The sequence below is a fragment of the Pleurodeles waltl genome, chromosome 9, assembly GCF_031143425.1.
Source record: "Pleurodeles waltl isolate 20211129_DDA chromosome 9, aPleWal1.hap1.20221129, whole genome shotgun sequence".
NCBI classification, from domain to species: domain Eukaryota; kingdom Metazoa; phylum Chordata; class Amphibia; order Caudata; family Salamandridae; genus Pleurodeles; species Pleurodeles waltl.
The window spans coordinates 105564182-105590884 of NC_090448.1; positions in this window are offsets into that span (position 1 = coordinate 105564182).

The following is a 26703-nucleotide window of genomic DNA, read 5'->3' on the forward strand; positions in this document are numbered from 1 at the left end:
GTGAGATTATATATAACGTCTCTCCTGCAACCTTTGGTTTTTTAAGTTATATATATCACATGCACACATATGTACATATATATATATATATACATACATTTATATAATATACATGTGAGTGTGTATATATGCACAGTTTTCTCAACAATAATTTGATTGCAAATGTTGCAGTGATATTATCAATGGTGTCATAGAAGATGTCATGAGTGATTTAATATGTAGGATGATTAGCAGTGCATGGCGAGGGTTCGAGCTATAGTTACGTTAGGGCACTTGCCTTCCCTGCCCACAATTCCTGCAGGTTGGGAAAGCATGTTGATCCCACCTGGCTCGAGATTTTAAAATGCTCCCACCAGGCACGAGCAAACAAATGCTTCTCTGCCCACGCTGCTACGGGCAGGAAAACTACTGCGTTTCAGTTGTGTGCTCTCCAGGACACAGTAACTGAGTGGTCCAGGACGATGGGGTCTTCAGAGTCTTTAGAGGTTCAGGGAGGGGGCCAACATGCCCCCTTTCAAATTACACATGCCCTTGGGTGTTGGGATACCAGGACCTTTTCAGAGTCAGGGAAGGGGGACGTGAGGCCCTCCTCCTATTTTTAATTAATAGGTCCTCAGGGGATGGGGCTTAATAAGGCTCGTGGAAGGGGTTGAGTATCCCCCTCCCCTATTTTGTTGAAGTTGTCCAGCAGAGTCAGTTATTTTTAGACTCATGGAGGGTAGCCTCTGGGGCTTAATAAGGATCCCCTGCCCTTTTATTATGCATTCTGGCACTGGGAATGGGGCCTAATAAAGCTCCTGTAGGGGGCCCACATGCCCTCTTCCCTTCATTTTATACCTCTGTGCTGAGGGATGGGATCCCCAGGGCTGACCTAAGCCTCAGGGAGGGGGGGCATGTGCCTCTCCCCCAAATAAATAGTTTGCATCACCCCAGGCTACCCCAGGATTTTTTAATTTTTTTTAAAGAAGCATGCCTTTTGGATTTTGGGCCAAAATTAAAAAAAACAATTTTCCTGGCATTGGGCCTAGGGGTCATGGTTTATATAAATAATTAAAATACCTAATTCTGTCTTTCTACATGTTTTAAAATTGCTTACCTATATTTACCATTCTGTATAGTAAAGGCATGGATGCTAAAGGCATTTGTTGTAAAGGCATGCACAATAAAGTCACGTGTGGCATGCCATGTGTGGTAAAGACATATACATTGTAAATACTGTATGGTAATGGCCTCCTGTTGTAAGGACTGTATTTTAAAGGCTGTTTGCCCCCAAAGTGTCAGGCTGTCTGGGAAGATTTCAGGTGCTTAAATTGGCGAGTACTGCCCACTGCGATATGTTGTTGTTTTCTGTGGTAGAGGGCTGTCTTTGGTGTCAGAAGTGTTGCATATTAGGTTGTAAGACTGGTAAAGTTACTTATTATCCTCAGGGAAATGACACCATACTTGAGAAATTGTGGTATTAATGTGGTGAGTACCCACCTCGAATAAAAACATCAATCCTTATTAGGATGAATCCTTAACATCCCTAAATTAACCTGAACACAACCCCGTTATAGCTTCAGCACAGAGCAGAGCAAACACAGATCTTTGTGACTGGGGGTGAATGTTTGCATTGTTCAGCATGTCCATCATCTGTTCTTTTTGCTTTTGTTACCCTAAGTGGGCATGGTTCCATGCTAACAGTGCCACAGGATTCGAGCTAGCCTGGCTGATGAGAGGTGATACCCCAAACCGGGTCCTAGGATGTTTGATTCTGGTCCAGGAAGGACCTGGCCTGGCTGTTTGGGCTGGACTGTTCCCACATGGAACAGGGTCAAGACTGATTTGCATATGGCTGGGTCCAAATTGAGGTGGCATGGTGGGCAAAAACAACAATGGATTAAACCCAGATCTTTGTGACTGGGGATGAATGTTTGCATTATTCAGTATTCTGTCCATCATCTCTTCTTTTTGCTTTTCTACTCATTCCTCAGGACACGCACTGGATGATGGCTTTTCTAATCATTCAGATTTGTCCAAAAATGAAATCTGCCATTTGAGCTAATACCCCCACTAGAAAGCTGATTACCTGTAGATCAGTGAGTAGGATTACCACTGCTAGTTTTGACAAGCCGTTCATGCTTCCAAACATAGCATAGTCTCATGCCAGGGCAACTCTGCTGATAGTTTTGACACCTGAGCTTTTTCCTGACTAGACTCTATTGCCCCTTTAAGAATTAAAATAGTGTCCAGGACAAAACCATCTGCTCCCTGGTTCAGGGTTGAACTTAAGGAGCTTTGTCTTAAATGTCGAAGATGAGAACGCAAATGGTTTCCTACCTCTAATTTTGAGGAAAATGTCCCGAGAAAATTAAGCATAAGACCCTACTGATACAATATAAACTGGCCATTAAAACCGGAAAAACTGCCTTTCACACAGATAAAATCAGGACAGCCTTTAAAAATTCCTCTAAGTGTCTGTTTAAAACCATTAAAGATCTGGCCTCCACTCTCCCCAGAAACAGGTCCCTACTTCTCAAGGTTTCTGTGATGGTATAGTCTTCCTCTGATCTCTCACCTACCTCAGACTCTTTGCCCATTATGAAGGGCTCCTCTGGGCAAAAATTGTTGGATTTTCCCATAATTTCTCCCCAAGAGACCAAGGAGCTACTTTTGAGAGTGAAATCCAGGTCTAAACTAAATTCTTGTGCTGCTAAAAGTTTCCATCTGGCCTCTGTGCTATTGCAGACTTCCTACAAAATACTTTCAGGTGTATTCTTCAAACAGGCATGTTTCCTACTGCTTGGAAATATGCCTCTGTTACCCCTCTCTTGAAAAAAAACAATGTTAACTTGGCCAGTTTCAAGAACTATCGCCCTATCTCCCTGCTCCCTTTTCCTGCTAAGGCCTTGGAAACATTTTTAAATCAGAAACTTGTTGATTCTTATTGAAACACAGAGCGCCTTGGATCCCTCACAAAATGGCTTAGGTCTGGCAACCATACAGAAACTTCTGTTGTGACAGTAACTGATAATATATGGTGCCACATTGATGAGGGGGCACAACCATTCTACTCCTGCTCGATTTGTCAACTGCATTCGACACAATTTGGACTGTTCGGATGATCCAGTGGCTGGAAGGGATTGGGGTTGGAGGCCGGCTCGCTCAGTCCTCTATCTTCTTTCCTCACCGACAAAGTCCATGTGGTCAACTGTGGGGATTTCAAGGCTGACGCCTTCAGTCTTCCTTGCGGTGTCCCCCAGAGCTCTGTATTGAGCCTGACTCTATTTAATATCTATGTAGCACCATTGGCAGCCCTGGTCTGGTCCTTTGGCTTTGTGGTTCAATCTGATGCTGATGATAAGCAGACAATTGTGATGATCTCCAACGATGTGACCTCCGTTGCTCAGTCTTTTAGGCAGTGTGTGTCCAGCATTGAGAAATGGATGAGCAGCAATGCACTCAAGCTCAATGCTGGAAAGACAGAGGTGCTGGGTTTTGGGACCAGAAATAAATATGGTCTAATATATGGTGGCCTGTGGAGTGTGGTTCTCTTCCCACCCTGTGGATTTTGCTAGATATCTGGGTATCTTAGTAGATAATTCTATGAACTTCAACACCCAAGCTAGTCTCACGTCCAATACCTGTTTTCATTTTAGCAGAGTACTGAGCAAGATTTTCCCTTTCATGCCTAATAACCTACGACAAATGGTTGTCATTGCCCTTATCACCTCCCGTCTAGACTACTGTAATTCCCTCTATCTTATTATGGATAAGCTGCAGGTGACCAAAAATGCTGCAGCACGGCTTATTCTGAACATTCCCAGGCAGGCTTTGGTTAGGGAAGGTTTGAAGGCTCTTGGCTTCCAATCAAAAAGAGAATTGCTTTTAAAGCCTTGTGTATGGTTCATAAAGCCCTCTATTTTAATGTTTCCCTGGTGTGTGCCTACAAGATCTCTCAGATCTTCTTCTCGCAGACTGACAACTGTTCCTAAATTTTGTAGAGCCAGATGGAGAGGAAGGGCCTTTTCAGTAGGAGCTGTCAAATTATGAAATTCCCTGCTGCCTGACATGGCAGATGAGGAAATCTTCTCTGCTTTAAAAACAAACGTCTGAAAACATGGCTTTTTACCCAGAATGGCTTTGAATGAGTGCTTCTCCTACCTGAGTGTGTTTCTGCCTGCACCGTGATACCCTCCGGTTTGGTGTGCTATATAAATGCCTATAACATAACATAAATCATTGCAGTCCACTGCAACTTGCACATTAGGGTTAGACACAACATTTAACTTGAAAACGGCTATGAAGGCACACTTGTGGTAACTAGGTCAAGCAGGGAGCCAGTCTGGGAGGCCAGTAAAGTCCAACAGAGCAGTTACCTTGCAAGGAAAGCAGTTTCAGTCCAGTTCCCTGTACTATGGGTGAGCCACTATAGGAATCAATGGAGAGGTCCTCATACAAGGGAAGTGGAAGCTGATAATGCTCAAAGATGCTGAAGATGCTGAGCCATTGTCTGGGGTCTTCTTGTAGCCACCCATCGGTCCACAAACATGATGGTGTAACTTTGGTCCTAGAGGTCGATGTCCCTCAAAATCTGAGTGAAATTCAGTCAAAAAACAGTTGCCAGAGATCTACTAGTCTCTGGTTAGAGGAAAACCAGTGTCTCTCTTTAACTTTCAGCAAATTCAGTGCTAGGTGACCAAACTGCACTCCATTGACTCTCCCTGGTCCAGCAGACAAAAGTGCAGCTTTTGACGATCCTAGACTACACTTCGACTTCCAGTGGCGGTCAGGCTTCTTGGCGCTGGGCTCTCAAAGGAGCAGGCTTCTCAAACTTCATGGTCATGTGATCTGTAGCAGGGAGGTAACTAACTTACTCTTGGAGTAATATTTCCTATCTGGGACTTGGAGATGGCTTTTGCTTGAGCAGGACACTACAGGCAGAGTCCTTCCTTTGCTAGCCCAAGAGGCAGCAGATGCTGTCCAGTCTTTGGTACAACCTATCTTTGCTGGGTTCAGGGAACAGCATGGCAATCCTTCTTTAGTTCTCTCACCAGTTCAGATGTGATCTAGGGTCTGGGTACCATGGGTGCCACTTTTATGCCCATACCTTGCCTTTGGGGGGTGTAGAGACTACTAGCCAATTGGCTAGCAGTTTCCCCGCCACCTAGTATCAACTTCCTGCCAGGTGTGCTATTCAGCTAGCCCAGCATGCACCATTCTGCCTTGTCCCAAAATGGTAGAACCATTCTCCTGGTGTGTGGAGTATCCTAGACCATCCCAGAGGTGTGGCTAGTTAGGGCTAAATGCCCGTCATAAAAACGGTTTAGCAATGATGTCTTCCACTTTGTTGACATGCCAGCCTGTCTGCTTTTTGTGTGTGACTACCATTTGCACTTCAAAGGCAGTTTTGCAGTTGAGGTTTGCCTTCTGGGCTCCCAGCCAGTTTGGCCATTGGAAACTTTGGAAACTAAGCAGCAACTTTCAAAATCTGCCATTTGTTCAAATGTTGCATTAAGTTTGACTTGAGTATCAAGTCAGTTTAATACAGTGATTCGTTTGATAGGTAGAAGTATCATATTTAGTAGTCCCATTCAGAAGTTACCATTCCCGAGTTGTCAGTATGTGACTCTGTACTCGCAAATGGGTGTACTAGCCATTCTAAAAATTACAATGCTGGACTTTTACTGACAAGACACGTAAACTCAATAAAACACATGTCCATCTTTTTAATATAATTCATCGCTGTATTTAGGGCTATGTAGGCCTACCTGAGGGTTGACTTACAAATACTTAAAAAGAAGGTTTGAGAATTGCCATTACTTTAAATGGCAAAGTTGATTTAGAAGTTTACAACTGTTCTGCCAGCCATCAATTATGATCTGGGAGTCATCCTTTGCTGTGTCACACTCATGGTGGCACAGTAAGTCCATGAGGGACAATGTAACTTACAGGGCCCGGGCACCCTTGGGTTCTCCTGGCACCATATAATAGGGACTTATACGTAAGTTAACATGCCAATTGTGGTTCAGACAATTACCTTCTTGAGAGTCAGAGCACTGGCACTGAGGCCTGTTTGGTAGGACTCAGTGTTCCTTCTGAGTCGAGAAACCAGCAACATCAGTCCAGATTGTGGGTTGATGATGCAAAAAGAGTAATCTCCTTACAATAAATAGTTCATTGCCTGATATGAGGGCATGCTTGGCGTGCCCTTTGAGGTCAGAAAACAAGTCTAGACCTCTGCACACACTATATTAGTTTAACACCAGTGCCAAAATAGAAGTCAAGATACTTGTTTCACATGCAGTTGAGCACTCAATGCAGTGGTGCATTCCCATTGATCATGTGGGGAACATTCCATCCTAATAGTTACTTCCTGCCGTATTTATAATAAGCCAAAAGTGCTTTGTCATTATTTTATCAGTGTTTAACTTAGCTCGCATCTTGAGGTATTACTCATCTGGGGAGTACAGGAGCTCTATCAGAAGGGACTACCTACCAAATCATCATTACTTTTCGAAGGATGTGTTCTTCAACAGATACAAGTGAAGAACTATGGGCCAGATGTACAAAGGTAAGTGTTTCTGATTACTATATAGGGAATTATGGTGATTTTCTATTTGATAATCGCAAACACCAATGTACAAATGTGTGTTTTACACATTTTGTGATTCCCAGTGGGTCACAAACAGACCTACCTCATGAATATTCTTTTTTTCCCTAATTTTAAGTCCTCATATCACCATAGCTGTCACAAATCACATGCAGCGTACCATGAACCCAGGTCTCACACCTGATGCAATTACCAGTGGCACCTGCCACCCCAGGCCAGGTTACCAGGCGGACCGAGTCTGACCATGGTGGTATAATCACAGGAACATTAAGATTCAGTTACCATGCCATGTAAGGTCATCTGCCCATATATCTTCTGCCTCACCTGAGGGGCACATCATATCCATCTTGCTGGTCCACTGCAGGGCCCTAAGCCACTCCTCGGGGAAGGGAGACACCAGCACTAGCTAATGTTTGCAGACCTCCCTTCTAGCCAGCAACAGCAGGGACCACTGCGGCTTCTCAAGAATACCTCCCACCTCAGAGTCCACGCCAAACAGCACCAGTAGTAAACTCAGCAAAACCAGATGGCTTAAAATTTCAGTGATGATTTTACCAACCATGCTTCAGTACCTACTAAGTTCAGGACATATGTTTGTCGTTTTCCCACAGGAAACCACAATGCCTACAACCAGGAACTGGTAGCTGCGTGAACTTTCCAGTCTTCTGTGGAGTCCAATAAAGCCTTTTGATGGTAAAGAAAGGATTTCTCTTTAAACTACCTGGCTTAACCTTGAGTACAGTAGTTGCAGTGAATTTTGCCATGACTGGGGGAGCTCAGATTCCTGTACCATTCCTTTCCATGCCATCACTGGCACAGCTCGATCTTTTCATCTGTATCCAGACCTCATGAATCTTAATGATGTAAGCCTTGGTTTGCGACCCATTGGGGATTACAAAAATCACAGGAATTCCGGCCTGGTGGAGTAAAAATGGCCCCAGCTATATCAGAAGAAGGGGAAAAGGGATGGCAGTACAAAGATTAAAATGAAACAGAAGCCGACAGACAAGACAGAGCAGACAGCAGATGCGAATAAAAAGGCAATTGCAAATGACAGTGATTCAGAAGATGAGTTTATAAATCAGCTTTTAATGAATCGTTCCCTGCCATATCATGAAGTTGAGGGAGCAGTGCAGAGCGTAGTCTCAACTGTACCCACAGCTCCAGTTTCACGGAGTCCGGTTTAGGTAGTCCCAAGTACCTCTGTCAGTTCAGTGACACAAGTCCCTGTAATGTATCCAGTGGTTCCAGTTGTTAGTACAGCACAGCAAATTACAAGCCCAGTTGTGAATCAGGTAATGGCAAGTGCAAAGCTGATTCAGGTGGTATCACCGCCTAATGTGACAAAACCTGTGCAAAATATTAATCAGAGACAGACAATGCTTATGTGTCCTCCAGTATCAACAACCCCAAATATTGCCCCGAATCAGTCAGGACAAACTTACAGTACTAATAGGTCAAAGTGTATGGATGATGGTTCCGCAAATTCAGACAAATTTGACAGGACCTGACGAATTGACAGTCCTTGTAACCATAGTTCCAGTTGTCCCACTGTATGCTCAAAATAATACTGAATGTAGAATTCAGACCCCAAATCCGGTGTCTGCAGCAATTTCACTATCTTCAATTAATTCAGAAATGGAAAGGTTAGCTATATCGGTTCCAGCTATGACACCTGGTAGACATTGGGTTTCTGATTAGCTAGGGTATGCAACTCAGCCAGGCAGAGCCCACCCACTCTAGTCAGGGCAAGGAAGTTACACGTCCAAGATAACCCCTGCCCACCCCGTTTGTTGGTTGGCACGAGCAGAAAGGCCTATCTCAGAGGCAATGTGTAAAGTGTTTGCACAACACACACAACACATGTGATGCACTATCCCCACCACAAAGGAAACACAACACCAAGTTATATGAAAATATACTGTATTGTACACAACGTAATTATTGGACCAAACATCACATATCAGTAGTATCCTGCTACCTTATCAGTTGTCAGAACAGTACACATTAGTTACTCTGCAAACTAGCAGTAGTCACATATAACACACAGGTTACTCAGTATTCTGCAACATAAGCAGTAGTCAGGAAACACGTTATTACTCCAAAGCATGTGTCATAAGAATATCATAAACGCCCATAGTAGGAACATTATAAAACATATGGCAAGTCAGAAAAGCATATTGGCATGGTATGCCCATAATAGGAACATTTGTATACACATATGAAGTCATCATTAACAGGTAGGCAATATATGAATCAACAAAGTCTCTAGAAAGAACCTATGATTTATATTGTCCTTTTAAAAATACCTGGTTTGAGGATGAAGGCACCTCCCCCGGCGCTCCTCTGCAGCAAACAGGGGCCTCTGATAAACTCTGAGGCAGAGGGGGGTGGACACGCACCCCCTCTGTACTAGTGGCGGGCCACTATTGTTTATTGTACCCATTGCTCCATTGAAACTCTAATGCCACTCAGTTAATTGCTGTGCTGAAAATCCCTACAAACTAATGTTTCCTTGAGTCATGATCTGTGGGGTATTATATGGGACCCTCATAGTCTGTTCTGGTGAGGACATTTGTGTAACTGGAGTTCCTGGAGGACATCTCATATCTAGATCTGTTCTATCTAACACCTGATTGGAGTCTGCAATTCACATGGGTGTTGTTGGACTTTTTTCCTTATGCAGGGTCATCCCCAGTCTTTTTGCCTCCTGCCTCCTATTTTTTCTGACCTGTCGCGGTTGGCTCTACGACTCTGAGCACTTTATCACTGCTGATCAGTGCTAAAGTGCAAGTGATCTCCCATCTAAAGTTGGTATGATTGGCTTATACCTAATTGGCATATTTAATTTACCTGTAAGTCCCTTGTACAGTGGTATCTATATACACAGGGCCTGTACATTAAATACTATATGTGGGCCTGCAGCGCTGCTTGCGCCACCCACTGAAGTAGACTTTCAAACATGTCTCAGGCCTGCTAGCGCAGGGCCTGTATGCACAGTTTCTGGCACAGGGACCTGGCATCTAAATTTACTTGCCAGGTCCAGAACTCCCCTTTTACTACATGTAAGTCACCCCTAAAGTACGCCCTAGCTAGCCCTATGGGCAGGGTGCCATGTATGTAGAAGGCATGACGTGCTAGGTTGCATGGCCTGTCCTGGTAGTGACAAAAAGCCTATTTGGTTTCTCACTGCTGTGAGGGCTGCCTTCTCATAGGATTGCATTGGAAATGCCCTGTCTTAAGTGTAAGGGGTATTGTCTGATTTATGACGGGTAGCGTAGGCATGTTTGGTATGGTTGTAATGGTAGTGAGAAATGCTGCTTACGGGTGTAGGTGGATTTTTTGTTATAAATGCCACTTCTAGAAAGTGAGCATTTCTCTGTCCCTATGACTCTGCTGTTTTGCAGCTTGACTCCAATCCACGTCTGGGCAGAGTGACAGTTGGGCTTTGTTCATAATTTTCAGGCAGTCTGTACACAGGGAGGTTAGAGGTGTCACAAAGGTGCATCTACATACTGAATAGTCTTCCTGGGCTGAGAGAAGGGAGAGGCGGGGCACACCTGCATTTGTAGCGGCCGTGCCCGGGTCTCACACAATAGGGTTGTTTACCCCCCACTAATGTTTGGAGCCTCTGCTGCAGGAGAGAGGGGGAATTCCCAGAACCAGTTGTAACTGGTTGGAACCTTCTCTCCCCTTCTTTTGTAAGACACACTGTAAACTGAGTATAAGTACATGGGAATTTTCCAAACAATTTAGACATTCTTGGGACTCCAGAGACTTACTTGAAACTGGACAAAGGACTCTGCTAAAATGGACTCACCAGGACCCACCTTGGACTGCTGCTGCTTTGCTGACCTGTGACCTGCCTGGTCACTAGGAGGAACTGCCACCATCTGCATCCCTTGTGCTGGTCTGTTTGTGGGCCTGCTAGCCCTGTGCTTCCCTTCTTTCTTGTCTGTAGGGGCAGGGTGACATGGCCCCTGACCCCTGTACTCATCCACAGCATGAGGAGTGCTATATCTCTTTATAAAGCACCTGGAAGAGTGCTTTTCCTTTATGCCCCTGCGCTTCTAAGTGCATTGCCGTGCCAGGGATTCACCGCCACAGCCCAGGGATTATTTGCAGGTTTCTGTGCTTTGAAAGAGCACGTGGTGAGCGCTCTGGTTGTTCCTGCAATTGGTGCTGGGAAGCGCATCGCCGGGGGAATCACTGCCGCAACCCGGGTGCTTAGAAGTGCCCCATGCGGTTGAAAGTGATTCCCTGATGCTATGATCACTGCTGCAACCCGGACGGATCTAACGCAGCAGGGCACATTCTGCTTTGTGCCTCTGGGGAGCACTGTGAGGAGTACCCCTGGTGCACTACCAGGCATCTCCTGGTGAGTAGCATCACCGCTGCGGCCATGACAGGAGTGCCGGAGGGCTTGCGCAGCCCATCAGAGGTGGCCGTATCGGAGCCGAGGGAAAGCCTCATCAGATGCTCCCGCTCCCAACTGCCCCAGTCAACCAGGAGCATGGCTGAGAGCGAGAGGAGTTGGCCTCTCCCCCATGTGGTCGGCAGCCACCTCAAGGACACAGATGGCTGCCTACAGGATCGCAGTGCCCTAGGGGCATGGACGCCCACAGCACCATTCGCCACACTTCGGCCCCCAGAGTTGTCGGCGTCTGTGTAGGTGCGGCCCCCAGGAAGGCCCCTGACACCCCTTAAGATTGTGAGTCCCCTCGACGGGCCCCGAGACACCTACACGAGAGGGTGCAGACTGCCCCTTCCCCTATGATCAACACACAGCCCCCGTTTGGTGCAAGGAGCGCCGGTGACCCCCCGCCTGTCAACATTGCGGCACTAGAGGTGCCTTGGCAGAATAAACCAGGTACTTTCAACAGCTCACAAGGCTTCTAATGTTCCTAGTATGGACATTTTGAATGGATAAGGGTTACCTGTGTCTTTCTGCGCCATATACTTGCTGATGTGCCTTTTAGGGGTCAGACATGTTGTTTTTTGTTGATAACTTGCCATGTGGTTTTATAATGTTCCTGATATAGGCCTTTAATATACTTTTATGACAAGTGCATTTATTTCTTTACTGTGATTCCTGACTACTGCTTATGTAGCAGAATTCTGAGTACTTACGTATTCTCATGTGACTATTGCTTATTCTTTCAGAGTATTAGTAACTTGTGTAACGTTATGACAACTGCTAAGGTAGCAGGTATTTCTAACATGTAATGTTTTGTCTAATTATGTTTTGTGCAATACAGTTTATTTTTACATAGCTCAGTGTTGTGTTTACTTTGTGGTGTACATATTGTGTCAGGCGTGTTGTGTGTGTTGTACAAACGCTTTACACATTGCCTCCGGGTTAGGCCTGACTGCTCTTGCCAAGCTACCAAGAGGGTGAGCAGGGGTTATCTTAGACATGTAACTCCCCTGCCCTGACGAGAGTGGTTGGGTTTTGCCTGGCTTAGGTGCATACCCTAGCCAACCAGAAACCCCATTTCTAACAGTGCAGAGTGATGGTGTTGCTCAATCTATGGACAATAGTCAGGTTGAAATTCAGAGAATTCAAAGACCCCAAATCCAAACTGTGACTGTTCGAACTGAATTACAAGAGATGCAGGTTCTGCAACAGTTGCAGGTTTCCCAACAGGTACAAGTTCCTCAGCAAATGCAGGTTTCTGAAGCCCCAATGCAACAGCAACTAGTGATGGTTCCTCAACAAAACATGAATCAGAGGCCATCTGCAAATGTGATTTAGATAATCACACAATACCCGTAAATTAATTTCAGTGATGATGAAGTTTCAGAAACATATAACAGTGAGAGTTCAGATGAGGAAGAATGTGTACTGCTTCATCATCATAGGTGGATCAGCGTGGTCCCTATGCAAATGCCAATGTTATGAGACATGATGTTTCATTCCTGGTTGACACACCCCATTGTGGCGACACATGTTTGAAAGCCTTCTGCAAGCTGAGAGAAACCCTGTGCCGAGCCCCAGGTCTGGGAATACCATATTACAATAACTGTTTTTCATTGTTTTGTCATGAACGCAATGGTGGTGCACTTTTGGTTTTGACGCAGTTACATGGAGGGGTCAACAGACCAGTGGCTTTTTTTTCTGCATACTGGATCCCGTAGCTGCTGCTTTGACCATTTGTTTAAAATCAATTGCGGCTCCATGTGTGAACAATGGACAGTGCGGAGGCATTGACATGGATCACCCCTGAACGTCACAAACTAAGACCCAATATTTAACCAATGCTCTTTAGACCTGTTATGAATTGGCAGTTTTGGGTTCACCAAATGTCAGTTTCAAAAGATTTACCACCCTAAATCCTGCAACACTTTTACCTGTGAATGTTGACAATGATAATGTTGAAAACAAAGTGGAACATGACTGCCTTGATGTGACTGAACTGTGCACCAAACCTAGACCTGATATTCAAGATACCCCTTTAGACGAAAATGACTATGTCATGCTCATTGATGGCTCCTGTTTCAGAGATACTGAAAGAACTTTGAGAGCTGGTTATGCAGTTTTCTCAGTTTCATGAATGATAGAAGCTTCATGGCTTCAAGGAGTTGTTTCAGCCCAAGTAGCCAAATTGGTGGCTCTTGCCAGAGTAAGCTGTGTTGCTGAACAGCTCAAAGTGGCCATTTTCACTGATAGCCAGTATGGGTTTGGTGTGGTTCATGACTTCTGACAGTTAAGGTCCATAGAGGCTTTATGACCTTCACAGGATCACCAATACGAAATGGTGAAATAATCTATCAGTTATTGAAAGCATTACAGTTATCAATAAAAATTGCAGTTGTGAAATGTACACCACATCAAAAGTCAGATGATTATATCTCATTGGGCAATGGCTATGCTGATCAAGTGGGCAGATATATTTCACATCATTTAATGAGGAATGGTCTGACGGAAGTAGCACCAGTGAGGCAAACCAATGTTTCTTAATGACAGCAATTAAAACCTGGGAAGAGGTTAAGAGACTACAGGAGAAAGTTAAAGAGGAGGAGCAGGTTGTGTTCAGAGATGAGAATGATGTTTGAGTTTCTAGTGAGGAAAAAGCAGTGTTGCCAAACAGTTTGTTGCCTTTAATGGCAAGGTATTATCATGGTAAGGTAAACCTTGGCAGAGACGCTATAATCAGGAGATTCAAACAGACATGGTACAACCCCAGATTCAGATTAATGCCAGAAGCAATGTGTCACTGATGTGTAACGTGTCAGCAGATGAATGTTGGGAAATGCACTGTGGTCTACCTGAGCCACACAGGAAGATCAGTAGGTCATTTTAATAGGATGCAATTAGATTTCACTGAGATGTTTGCCTGCAATGGATTGAAGTATGTATTGGTGATAGTGTGTGTTTTTTCACATTGTATAGAGTCTTATTCAACTCGCACAAATGATAGTCTCACTGTTGCAAAGTTGCTTTTGAGGAAATTGATCCCAAGATTTAGATTCCCCACTTCTTTAGAATCAGAACGAAGATCTCTTTTTAACAATGACATCATAAAATTATTGTGTGCGGCATTACAAACTGAGCAGAGATTGCACTGCAATTACAGATCAGATGTATCTAGATTGGTCGAGCAGAGGAATGGAACTTTAAAGACTAGATTGGAAAGGATGTGTGCTTCTGCTATGTTGAAATGGCCTAATGTATTGACACTTGTTCTGATGAGCATGCATAGCACTCCTGATAAGAAGAAAGGACTGTCGCAGCACGAGATTCTCATGGGACGCGCCATGGGACTGCCAGCTGTGCCTGTAAATGCACTTGTGAACATTACAGATGACTTACTGCTGGATTATTGCAAAGAACAAGCTGCTGTGGTTCGCTCTTTGTCTCATCAGGTGGAAGAAGCAACAGTTTAAACGTCACAGGAAAAGTGTCACGACTTGAGTCCTGGCAAATGGGTCATGGTGAGAAAGCACATTAGAAAGACCTGTTTAAAGCTGCATTGGAAAGGGCTGTATCAGATTGTTCTAGTAACTACAACAGTTGTGAAGTGTGCTGGTCTGCCAAACTGGGTTCATGTGAGCAACACACACAAAGTTCCAAGTCCTCTTGAAGATACAGAGCCTGTTCTTCTTGGGTCAGAATCAATGACTGAAGGGGTCCAGGTTAGCCAAACTGTGTGGGCTGGACAAATGGCTGTCGCAGAACCTGCACAAAGTGGTGAGAGTCTGAGCATATCAAAGACTGTTGCAGGTACAGGAGAGTCAAGTCAAAGTTAGTCGACTCCTGCTAGCTCAACAAATGTTGCAGCACCAGTTGTGTCTGAAACGCAAACTGTGAAAGGAGACCAGTGGTCCTCAAAAAGTCCAGACCCAGTTGCAGATGTGCTTCCAACAATTGCTGAAGTAGCTGAAGTTGGATCAAAGTGACTGTGAAAACAGTGCAACAAGTAAATCAAAGAGAAAAGTGTGCCAAGCCACAGATACTCTGCAGCCGAATGGACTTACTTGCTGCAAAGGAAAGGGAGAAGTAATTTATTGCCTTTTTGTTTTTCCCGTGCAGATTCAGCTGAATATTATGGAAGCTGAAATTGCACTTGAAGTGAACTTTAAAATTACCGTGCCAATTGATGAACAGAGACAATACATGCTGGAAGTGCGAATGAGTGATTAACAAATGGTAATCTATTAAATACCTTCTCCTTATAAACTTTGGAAAATTATTAGTAAAACTTTGTAGAAGGTCAAGAACTGTGTAAATAAGTGCAAAGACTTTGAAGCATTTTTTTAATGTTGTTTTTGCTTTACTTACGTTGAGGGAAAAAAACGTATTTAAAAAGCTGTTTTTTTTGTGTAGTAATGTTTTAGAATAATTGAGAATAGCAATAAAGATACATTGTAACACAATATCAATAAGCAATAAGTAAGCCAAAAAGGACAAAGGCTAACAAATAACGGTTCTTGCATATTATGGTCTGAAGATCACAAGAGCGGCACCTGAGGAGGGACTGCAGAAACAAGACATATGCATGATCAACAGAGTATTCAAAGGAAAGAAAGAAAAAAGAATACCAGAATAGAATAACAGGGATGGGGGCCATCAGCAATAGTAAACGGAATGACCAACGCTGAAGGGAGGGGTGGAACGGGAGGGGGTAGGCAGGGAATGCAGGCCTTGGAGAAGTATACTGTCAAAAGAGGGGATCAACCAGCATGTTTGGGCAACATTCCGAGGTGGGTCTGCCTCATAGGAACTCTGAGTCCCTGTGGGTCATCTCCTCTGTCGATGAGGATCGATATGGACAAAGATTCTGTTCAACTGTCGCTAACGGAATCCGTCCTGCAACAGAGGCTATCGGTCAGGGCAGGTGCGGAGGCTGAGGTAAGCAGCTCCTTGGCGTTCTGACGATTCTAAAAATAAGAGTTATAGAGATATGTATGGGTAAAAGGTAGGATATCTCCCGGTTGTGCAGGGCTTGTCGGGAAATGGACGGAGAAGACAAAAAAGAGAAGGGGGTGAGGGAAGGGAAGGCAAAAGAGAGAAACAGAAAGAAAGGGGGAAAAACAGGGGGGGGCTGGTGTCAAAAAAAGAAAGAAAGATAAGGAAATAAGATAAAGTATATATATATATATATATATATATATATATATATATATATATATATATATATATATATGTGTAGGTGGGAGGGGTGGAGGGGAGGGAGGGATAGCGAGACCAGGCGGGCGAGTGAGGCGGCCCCAGGGTAAGGGCTGTGAGAAGGAAGAGAGTGTGGAGAGGAGAAAGGAGGGGGGCAGGAGTGGGGTGAGGGAGAGGGAGAGGGAATGGAAGGTGCATAAGATTAACTGAGGGTCAGTAATGGCAACGATGATGTGCTTGAGATGTCCATAAAGAAGGGGGCCCATACCTGAGCAAAGATGGCAGCCTGGTCCTGGAGGTTATAAATGACTCTCATGTGTAGCTATGCTGGTCATCGCCACAATCCATTCCTCGGGCACGGGGGGAGTTGCAGATCTCCAGTGCCGCAGGATACATATTTTCTCAGTTGCCAGGGCTGTGTGTAGAAGCCTTTTTTTGCGGTCATGATAAGGCAGGGAGGGAGGTCATGTTGTGCAGCATGAGTAGTGTAGGGGGAAAGGGGGAAAGGGGGTTGGGAGCAACATGGATTCTGTCAGGATATGTTCAACCGCTCTCTATAGAGGTTGTACTGACGGGCAGCTACTGAGTACATGGAGCAACTCACAGTGTGGATCTGCGCAGCGCCAGCATGACGCATGCGGGAGGAGGCCAGTCCCGTGCAATTTCACCGGAGTCCAGTACCAATCATGAAGTATCTTGAAGAGGCAGACCTTTAAGAGAGCTTCACGCGTACCTCTGTCTAATGCTTCCACTATGTCTACCCAATCCTCCTCATCAAAAGTCTGCCGGAGGCAGGTGTGCCATTGTATACGCAGTTTATCTAGGACAGGTTGTGAATGTAGGTGACTTGTAAGGACTTCGTACAGGCTAGCCATTACACCCTTGTGCTTCCCCCATGTCGTCAGGTAAGCTATCATAGATGAGGGCTGCAGCCCTCGTCGGGCAATGTCAGGGTGTTGACGCATGCAATGTTGGAGTTGCAAGTATCTCAACTCCTGTGCAGGATGGCAGCTGCCAGCGGCTCCAATGCCAGCAGGAACAGAAGGGGGGAAAGAGGGAACCCCTGCCATGTTCCTCTACAGATAGGAAAAGGATCTGAAAGAAAGCTCCTGCAGTTGACCCGCGCCGTAGGATGGTCGTATAGCAGACGGACTTTGGAGATAAATTGGTCACCCAATCCGAACTACTTCAACATTGCAAATAGGTATGGCCATTCTATGCGGTCAAACGCCTTTTTGGCATCAAGGGACAGTGCTAGCACGGCCTCTGCCATGGCCCGAGCCCCCCAAAGGGCGTGACAGAGGGTACAGAGATGGTTCTTTGAGTTACAGCCAGGCACAAAACCGACATGCGTCTGGTGTATGAGAAACGGTATGACCTTGCGCAGCCGATTTGTCAGGACACTGGCCAATATCTTAATATCGCCATTCAGGAGGGATATGGGTTGGTAACAGCCGCAAAGCAGAGGGTCCCGGCCGGGTTTTGGTATAACAGCGATTATGGCGGTGTTGGAGATCGCACCCAGAGAGTCCATCTGACGTGCCTCATCTAACGCCCAATGTTGGACATCTAGCGTTTCTTCTCCCGCCCACTGGTAGAATTCCACAGGGAATGCGTCTTCTCCGGGCGACTTATGATATGGGAGACCAGAGACAACCTATAGGAGTTCCTGTCGGGTGATGCCCCCCCAGCAATTCTCAGCCCCCATCGGAGAGCGAGGGTAGGGTAACGTTATTGAGAAAAGCCTCTATCTGGGCAGGAGAAGACTGTGATTCCGGGGCGTAAAGGCGACGGTAAAAGGTTGAAAATTCATCTACTATCTCTTGCGGGTGTGTGAGAGTCTCCCCCGTACGGGCCTTGATGGCCGGTATAGCTAGGGTCGCCGCTCTCTGGCAGAGCTGTGCTGCCAACAAGCTGCCAGCCTTCTCCCATTGTTCATAATGCCGACCTTGTAGTCGTTGCAGCTCGTATTCAGCCTACGAGAAGTAAAAAGTTTGTTCAAAGCCATTCGGGCTCAATCCAGTTCCCTACAGGTGGCGAAGAGTCTCCTAGTTTCAGTTTGGCAAACACATATCCTCCCTCTGCATGTGCCCATGATCTGATGACTGTGAAAGGTAGGCTTTTCTGCAATAGTATCGCATCACCGCACTTTCGCAAAGTGCTGCTCCTTTCGTCTTGCGGGGAAGGACTATGGCTGTCCCCACCCAGTCCCGTCATAGCTTGTCAGATTCGAGCCTAGTCAGGTGCGTCTCCTGGAGAAGAGCCACATCCACCCGCTTGGTGTTGAGACACAAGAGTATTTTCTTCCATTTAATGAAATGGGTGAGACCATTAACGTTCCAAGAGACAACCCGTAGCGGGATGGGTGAGGTGGGCGAGTGTCCAGCCATGAAGAAAGGCTAGAGGGGGCAGCAAGGGTGGATGATGTGGAGAAGCAGGATAAAGAAACAGGGGAGAGGGGGAGATGGAGTCCTATGTGATAAAAGACCAAAAGGATTATGAGTGGGTGGGGGAGCGTGGAGGAGGCAGAGGTATAGGGGGACGAAAGATAAAGAGAAACCGGGGGAGAGGAATAGGAAGATGAGAGGTGGAGAATGACAATATAAAAGAAGGGCGGGAGGGGAGGGAAAGGGGGAGGGAGAAAGAGGGAGGGTGTGAGAGAGGAGTAATGAAAAAGGTGAAGCTAAGACAAGCAAAAAGCAAGGATAACAAAACAAAACTAATCTCAGCTCGTGGAGAGAAGGTAGCAAAGAGGATAAGAAAAAGGTAAAGGGGGAAGTGGGGGAGAAACAGAAGAAAAGGGAGTGCAAGGACGGCGGGACCACGGCCGGGGGAGTGGGCGCAGCGCGGGATCGCCTCTGCCCAGTGACGTGAACTTCCCATGGTCATGGAGCTGAAGTCCTCTAGAATGATATCCCCGACAGGGCCCAGAATAAAGCAGCGCAGCGCCATGGGAAAGCTAGCCTGCCAAGGGACACTGCGGTGAGTGCAGCAGACCTCCCCAAGCAGGAAAAGGCTGTTATGGTGTCAGTGTCGCTGCATGTACATCAGAGGGGGAGGGAGAAGGGGGAAAGAGGGCAGGGAAACGGAGCATAGCGCGAGCAGAGAAAGGGGTCAAAGAGAAACAAAACTTAACCATATAGATATCGACACAAAGACCCCAAAAGGTAAATACAAAAGTGACAAACAATCAATTATCATTATAATAGAAGCTGACAAGTTAACTGTGGGGCTGCCAGGTTCAAAAAGTATGCAATGTCCATCGTGCCATCAGTCCCAACGGGGATTGGATAGTCCTATGAATCTATTCGGTACCCACATTATACCTGTAATAGAGCATTGCTGTACAAGAATAACAAAACACCCAACGTTATGCAGTAATATAGATCGGTACTCAGCCAGCCAGTGAATTGGTGATGGGTCTGCTGTCCCAAGTACGAGGGAGGCCAGGGTCACCAGGATCTCGACTTCCTGCAGGCCAATAAGAAATAGCAAGTTCAAGTGGGTTCCGCAGGGGGCTTCAAGGGGGAATGAGACTTGTCTCTGTCTATCACCTGCGTGTGGAGCGCCACTGCACGCAGCACCTGCCCTTTGTCATCGTGACTGTTCATGAGTGTCTCCAAGTCCGGTCCCCTGGGGTGGGAGACAGTAGGGTAGCTGTCAAACCCTGACCCTCCTGGGTCAAGGTCTTGAGGCAAAGCATTCTGATCAGTGACCGTTGGGTCCTGAGGTGGATTCGGGGTGGAGGTGTCCATGGACAACAGACCATCCAGGAAAGAGCGCAGGTCCTCCGGGTCATAAAAGTCTTTAGACATACCATTTTTTGTAATCCACATTCTCGCCGTTTTGAACAGGCCATACTTCACCTCCATCTGGCGTAACCTGGGTCAGAGGGCCAGGAATGCCCTTCGACGCTCACTGGTTTCCTTAGAGAAGTCTGCTTATATTTGGATCACTTGTCCGTCTATCTGACAGAGACCATGTATGCATGCTCTCTGTATAAGTTGGCGGGCTTGCGCATGTCAAAGGAGGCAGGCTATGATTGTTCGGGGACGAGTGGCCATGTCGGGTCTCCTGGGGCCTGTGTGCTCTTTTGAACTCCAGGGGTGGATCGAAGGTGATGCCAGTGAGTTTGGGCAGCGTCTCCCGCAAGAATGCATGAATGTCCTCACCATTATATATTTCGGGAAACCCTAGGAATCGGACGTTGTCCCTCCAGCTCCTGTCCTCTAAATCTGTCATCTTGCTGCGAAGAAACAGGAGTTCTTGGTCTCTGTCCCGAGAGGAAGCGACTTGGGCCTCTACCGTTGTCACCCGTTGTTCCAGCCCAGTACACAGGTTTGGAAGCCTGCAATATTCAGATGGATGGATTTAGTTTCTGCAGTCAGTGAGACCATTGCACTATCCACCCCCTCCAACCTTCGACCCACCACCGAAATTTCCTGGAGGATACGATCCATAGTGGATTCCTGGGCTGAGTCCGCCATTGGGTAGTGTCAGGCAGGTCGCAGCGCCACCTGGATAGGGGGTGGCACCTTCGACTGACGTAAGGCCTCAGAAAAGAGCAACTATCTCACTGGTTTGCCTGAGTTCTTATTTGACGAATTGCCGCCTGGCATCTCTGGCCCTGTCGCAGAGCCTAGTAGCGGTGTTGCAAGAAACTAGGGGTCCTAGCAGTCCTCTCTTAGGGTTAGAGTCGGTCAAACTCCGCGTGGCAGGATGGAAGGGGGAGCGGTGGGGGGGGCTCGGCCCTCTCAGCAGTGTGACTGGTGGGTAGCGCGGTCCGAGCAAAGCCCATGGCACAGTCCGTGCCCCAACAGAGGAAGAACGTCACAGCCCGAAGGTAAGTATGCTTTTGTCTGCTGCGGAGGAGGTGCGATGGCAAACGGTGGGAGCCTCAGTCTCTGTGTTCAGGGGCTTGGGCAACCCGCCAGGCAGAGATCGCTGGCTGCCCTACACATCGTGGCTCATTTTCTGACAGTTGTTGTTGTTGTTGTTGCTCCCCTCCTCTCCCGGCACCCTCAGTGGGGGAGGGGGAAGGGGAGCACGGTGCACAGGCTGCGTGCGCTGTCCCAACGGTATGATGTAGGGCTTCCAAAAACCCCATCGAGCCTCCAAGATGTCCGTACAGCAAATGGGGGGGCGAGGGATGGCTAGGCAGCCGGGGTCCTGTGTCCCCCCAAAATGTCATTGTAGTAGGCCTGTCAAGCTCAATCTGAGTCAGCTGGGAGAGAGTAAAAAGTCCGGGGAGCGGTTCAGGATGGGATGCCACTCTGGTTGTGGTAGCAGCTTCCATCCTGCGCTCTTCGTCACTGCGTTCGGCTCTGTTAAAGGCTGCTCTAGCTGAGGCTCCTGATCGTCTCAGGCAGCAAGGAACGTGCGGGGGCACCGCACTCAGCAAGTGTGCAGACCTCGTAATGGTAGGTCACCCATCGTCAAGAGGCGTCCAGTGTGCCCATCCGTCATCCCCGCCCCTCGTCCCCAGCGCTGTTGACACAGCCTCTGCTGGCCCACGGGCCCTCACTGCAGTAGTAGGGGCCCTCCAGCGGGGGGGGCAGGGCGAGTACAGGCAGAGATCGCTGGCTGCCCTACACATCGTGGCTCATTTTCTGACAGTTGTTGTTGTTGTTGTTGCTCCCCTCCTCTCCCGGCACCCTCAGTGGGGGAGGGGGAAGGGGAGCACGGTGCACAGGCTGCGTGCGCTGTCCCAACGGTATGATGTAGGGCTTCCAAAAACCCCATCGAGCCTCCAAGATGTCCATACAGCAAATGGGGGGGCGAGGGATGGCTAGGCAGCCGGGGTCCTGTGTCCCCCCAAAATGTCATTGTAGTAGGCCTGTCAAGCTCAATCTGAGTCAGCTGGGAGAGAGTAAAAAGTCCGGGGAGCGGTTCAGGATGGGATGCCACTCTGGTTGTGGTAGCAGCTTCCATCCTGCGCTCTTCGTCACTGCGTTCGGCTCTGTTAAAGGCTGCTCTGGCTGAGGCTCCCGATCGTCTCAGGCAGCAAGGAACGTGCGGGGGCACCGCACTCAGCAAGTGTGCAGACCTCGTAATGGTAGGTCACCCATCGTCAAGAGGCGTCCAGTGTGCCCATCCGTCATCCCCGCCCCTCGTCCCCAGTGCTGTTGACACAGCCTCTGCTGGCCCACGGGCCCTCACTGCAGTAGTAGGGGCCCTCCAGCGGGGGGGGCAGGGCGAGTACAGGGAGGAGAAGGCGATGCTCCCGATGGGTCCCCAGTACAGCGTGTGTCCGTTGATGATGATGCCCGGCTCCAGCCCTGCTCCAACTGCTCCAATGGCGGCCCCTGGCCAAATCCGGCAGGCAGACACTGTGGAGGGCCGCAAGTTTGGGTCCCCACCACAAGCTGCATGTTCGAGCAGCAGTGCAAGAAGCTGGCAAGGGTGGGGCACCGCACGTGAGCCAATACTGAGGAGCGCCTGCTCCGTTCCGGGCTGATCCGGCCTCACCCGGGAGCAGCACCTGGCCCGCAGATTCCGTAGGCCCGGGCTCTCAGCTTCTCCCTAGGCCGCACTCCTGCGACACCAGTTCAACCAGGGTCGCAAGTCCGTGACGCCCCCGGGAATCACCGCCGCAGCGTCCTCCAGCCACCCCCACGATGTCAGAAAGAGGCTCCTTGCCTCTGCAGCACCCTCGTCCAGGGCCCGAGCCCCGCCGCCTCGCGGATTGCTCGCTTCAGGTGGCCATCTTCTTCCGTGGCCAGACCACGCCCCCCCTGCTTTTTATTTTTGATAATTTTGTTTATTTCGACTTTTGCATTTCGTATGTTTGGTCTTCTTCTGGACAAGCTGTGAATCCGGATCAAGGTAAACAGAGTAAATGTAAATACATGTGTATTGGTTTAGCTATAGCATGTGTGACTGTGAGCATATTGGTGATTTCTGGATTAAACATATCAGTGTAGGACAACTTAGAGAGCATGAATTCACCAGTGTAGTAACATCTTGCAGGTATCATGCAATTACAAGTTTAACTTGCATGAATGAGAAATAAATATAAGGACCTGGGGCACATATACAAAGCATTTTTCTTGTCGCAAATGGGGCAATTCACAGAATCGGCCCAATTGCGACTGGAAAAATGCTTTTTGGGATGTTTAAAGCCCATATTGCGATTCAGTAACGTGTTTCATAATAGCACATTTGGTTTTAACATTTGGTATCAGGAAGAGGAGTTTTGTGGGCATCCTTTCCTAATACCCAATGGGAAAGGTATGTACGAATGTTTTGTGACCAGAATGCGGTTGCAAAACATTTGCAGTTTTGTCGCAAAAGTAAGAGCCCGATGTATGACCATTACAGATTTGTATTTTTTTGCAAGTTGTAAAATTGTGAGTCATAATCTGTAATGTACAACAGTGTCTGAGGAACAGATAGCGATTCCCAAATACATGGCAAAGGACCTGCCTCTTTAATATTCATGAGTCAGGTCACAATATTTATCTAAATCAAACAAGACCAAAAGACAAAAATCCATCATACACAAGCCAAGATATGAATTTTTAAAATAACAACAGTCTTACTCTATAGAAAACAATGGAAATTTTGTTTTTGCACAAAGTACCTGGTTTGTGTCAAAAATAAAGCTGCATGGGCGAGCGTGCGTTGGTAAAGCCAGCAATGCATTGATTCCTTGCTCTCAAGTGAGGCCATGCGTAATTTCTTCTTCGAATGGTTAGTCAATGCGTTGTTTTTCTCTCCCAAAAGGGCAATGCGTTGATTTCCAGATGGGCACCTTCGATCTGTGAAGGTTCACAATGATTTTGATGCCCAGCAATGGGTGTGAAATCTGGCCGCTCAGTGATGCAAGGGGTTGCATAATTTTTACCGCCGCATTGCAGGTGGTGCGTCAAAATATTCCTCTCATGGCATCCTGTGCATGAATTTCAGTCCTTTTTCTATCAGCTTCACCTTTCAAGGGCACAGGGACAGAATAGGGCACCGCTTGCCATGGCAGGAGTCTCAGCAGAGAGTCCAGATGCTGGCAGAGGAAGTCTTGGATGGCCCTGAGACTTCAAAACAGGAGGCAAGCTCAATCCAAGCCCTTGGAGATTCGTCACAAGCAGGAATATACCATAAAGTCCAGTCTTTGTTCTCTTTCAGGCAGAAGCAGCAACTGCACGCCAACCCTCCAAAGCACAGTCACTTGCAAAGGGGCAGTACTCCTTCTCCATCTCTTCAGCTCTTCTCCTTGGCGGGGGGGTCCTCTTGGTTCCAGAAGTAATCTGAAAATCTGGGGTTTTGGGCCCACTACTTATACCCCTTTCTACCTTGAAATGGGCAAACTTCAAAGGAAAGTCTCTGTTGTTCACAAGATCCTGCCTTGCCCAGGTCAGGCTCCAGACTCACACCAGGGGGTTGTAGTCTGCATTGTGTGAAGGCAGGCACAGCCCATTCCGGTGTAAGTGACCACTCCTCCCTCCACTCTAGCCCAGATAGCCCATCAGGATATGCAAGCTACACCCAAGTTCCCTTTGTGCTACTGTCTATTGGAGATTCACAAACAGCCCAACTGTCAGACTGACCCAGACAGGGAATACACAAGCAGGCAGAGTCACAGAATGGTTGAAGCAAGAAAATTCCCACTTTCTCAAAGTGGTATTTTCAAACTGACAATTTAAAAAACAACTTTACCAAAAGATGCATTTTTAAATTGGTAGTTCAGAGACTCCAAACTCCGAATTTCTATCTGCCCCCAAAGGGTATCTGCACTTAAAAGTTATTTAAAGGCAGCCCCCATGTTAACCTATGGAAGAGATAGGCCCTGCAACAGTGAAAACAGAATTTGGCAGTATTTCACGGTTAGGATATGTAAAACACATCAGTACATGTCCCACCTTTAACATACATTGCACTCTGCCTAAGGGGGCTATCTAGCGCCTACCTTAGGGGTGCCTTATATGTATAAAAAGGGATGGTTTTGGTAGGTTAAAACTGTACATACAGACACTGCAGTGGCAGGTCTGAGCCATGTTTACATGGCTACTCATGTGGGTGGCACACTCAGTGCTGCAGGCCCACTAGTAGCATTTGGTTTACAGGCCCTTGGACACCTCTAGTGCACTTATCTAGGGACTTACTAGTAAATCAAATATGCCAAGCATGGTGAAGCCAATTACACATAAAAGATTTACACAGGGAGCACATGTACTATAGCACAGGCCAGCAGTGGTAAAGGGCCCAGAGTATCTAAAACAGCAAAAACAGAGTCCAGCACACAGTCAAAACATGGGAAGCAGAGGCAAAAAAGACAGAGGAGACCACACCAAGGATGCCAGGTCGAACACATGATTTGTTTAAAAAGAAAAAAAGAATGAAACGTTTAAATTTCATTTTTTACGACTAGACAGTGGTCCATTGGACCACTGCCTGCTATTAAAAAGATATTTTCCCACCATTCTCAAAGGAGAAGGGGTCCCATTTGCGAATGGGTTACCACCAAGGGCCCGATGTACAAAGCAATTTTGCAGTGGCGAAAGGCAAATTTTGATCGTAAAGTTGCCTTGTACAATGTACCATCAGTATTTTGCGAGTCAGTATCCTGTTACCGACTCGCAAAACAGGGAATGCGACTTGCAAGGAGAAAGAGGTGTGCTAAGGGCATCCCTTCCTAATTGCAAGTCGCAGGTCCATGTATGATTTTATTGTGACCGTGAATGTGGAAAAACGGGCTGCATTTAAAAAACAAAAATGCTTTATTGAAAAAGCAGTCACAGAAATGGTGGTCTGCTGACCCCAGCAGACCACCATCCCTGTGAGTGCGGTCATTCCTAAATGGGTCTCAAATTGCGACCATCCTCATGAATATTAGTGAGGCAGGCCCATTGCCACCCACTTCGGAATCACTAAAAGTGTCTCAGACACTGTTGTACATTACAGATTGCGACTCGCAAAAAAAAGCAAAATGCAAGTCGCAATCTCTAATGGTAGTACATCGGGCTCTTACTTTTGATTGGCAGTAAACTGCAAATGTTTTGCAAGCGCATTCCGGTTGCAAAACATTCATGCATATCTTTCCCATTGGGTATTAGGAAAGGACGGCCTCAATACCCTCCTTCCTAATACCGAATGGTGAAACCAAAATTGCAATTTGATAACAAGTTACTGAATCGCAATTTGGGCTTTAAACATCCCAAAAAGCATTTTTATAGTCGCAATCGGGCCGATTCTGTGAATTTGCCCGTTTGCGACAAGAAAAATACTTTGTGTATGTGGGCCCAGGTCCTTATAGTTATTCCCCATTCCTGCGTGTTTAACTTGTAATTGCATGGTCCCAGCGGGATGTTACTACACTGCAACATTGATTTTGTGTGAGGAGTTTGTAGCCTGACAGTAATGAGCAACTCGTACTTGGGGCTTTTGCTGTTAAAAAAAAACATAAAAGGAGCATAAACAGTATTTGTCAATTCAATAAAACCTTTTCTCGCTTCTTGCACTGACATCACTATCTAAAAACATATAAGTTGGGGACTAGATCCTCGCA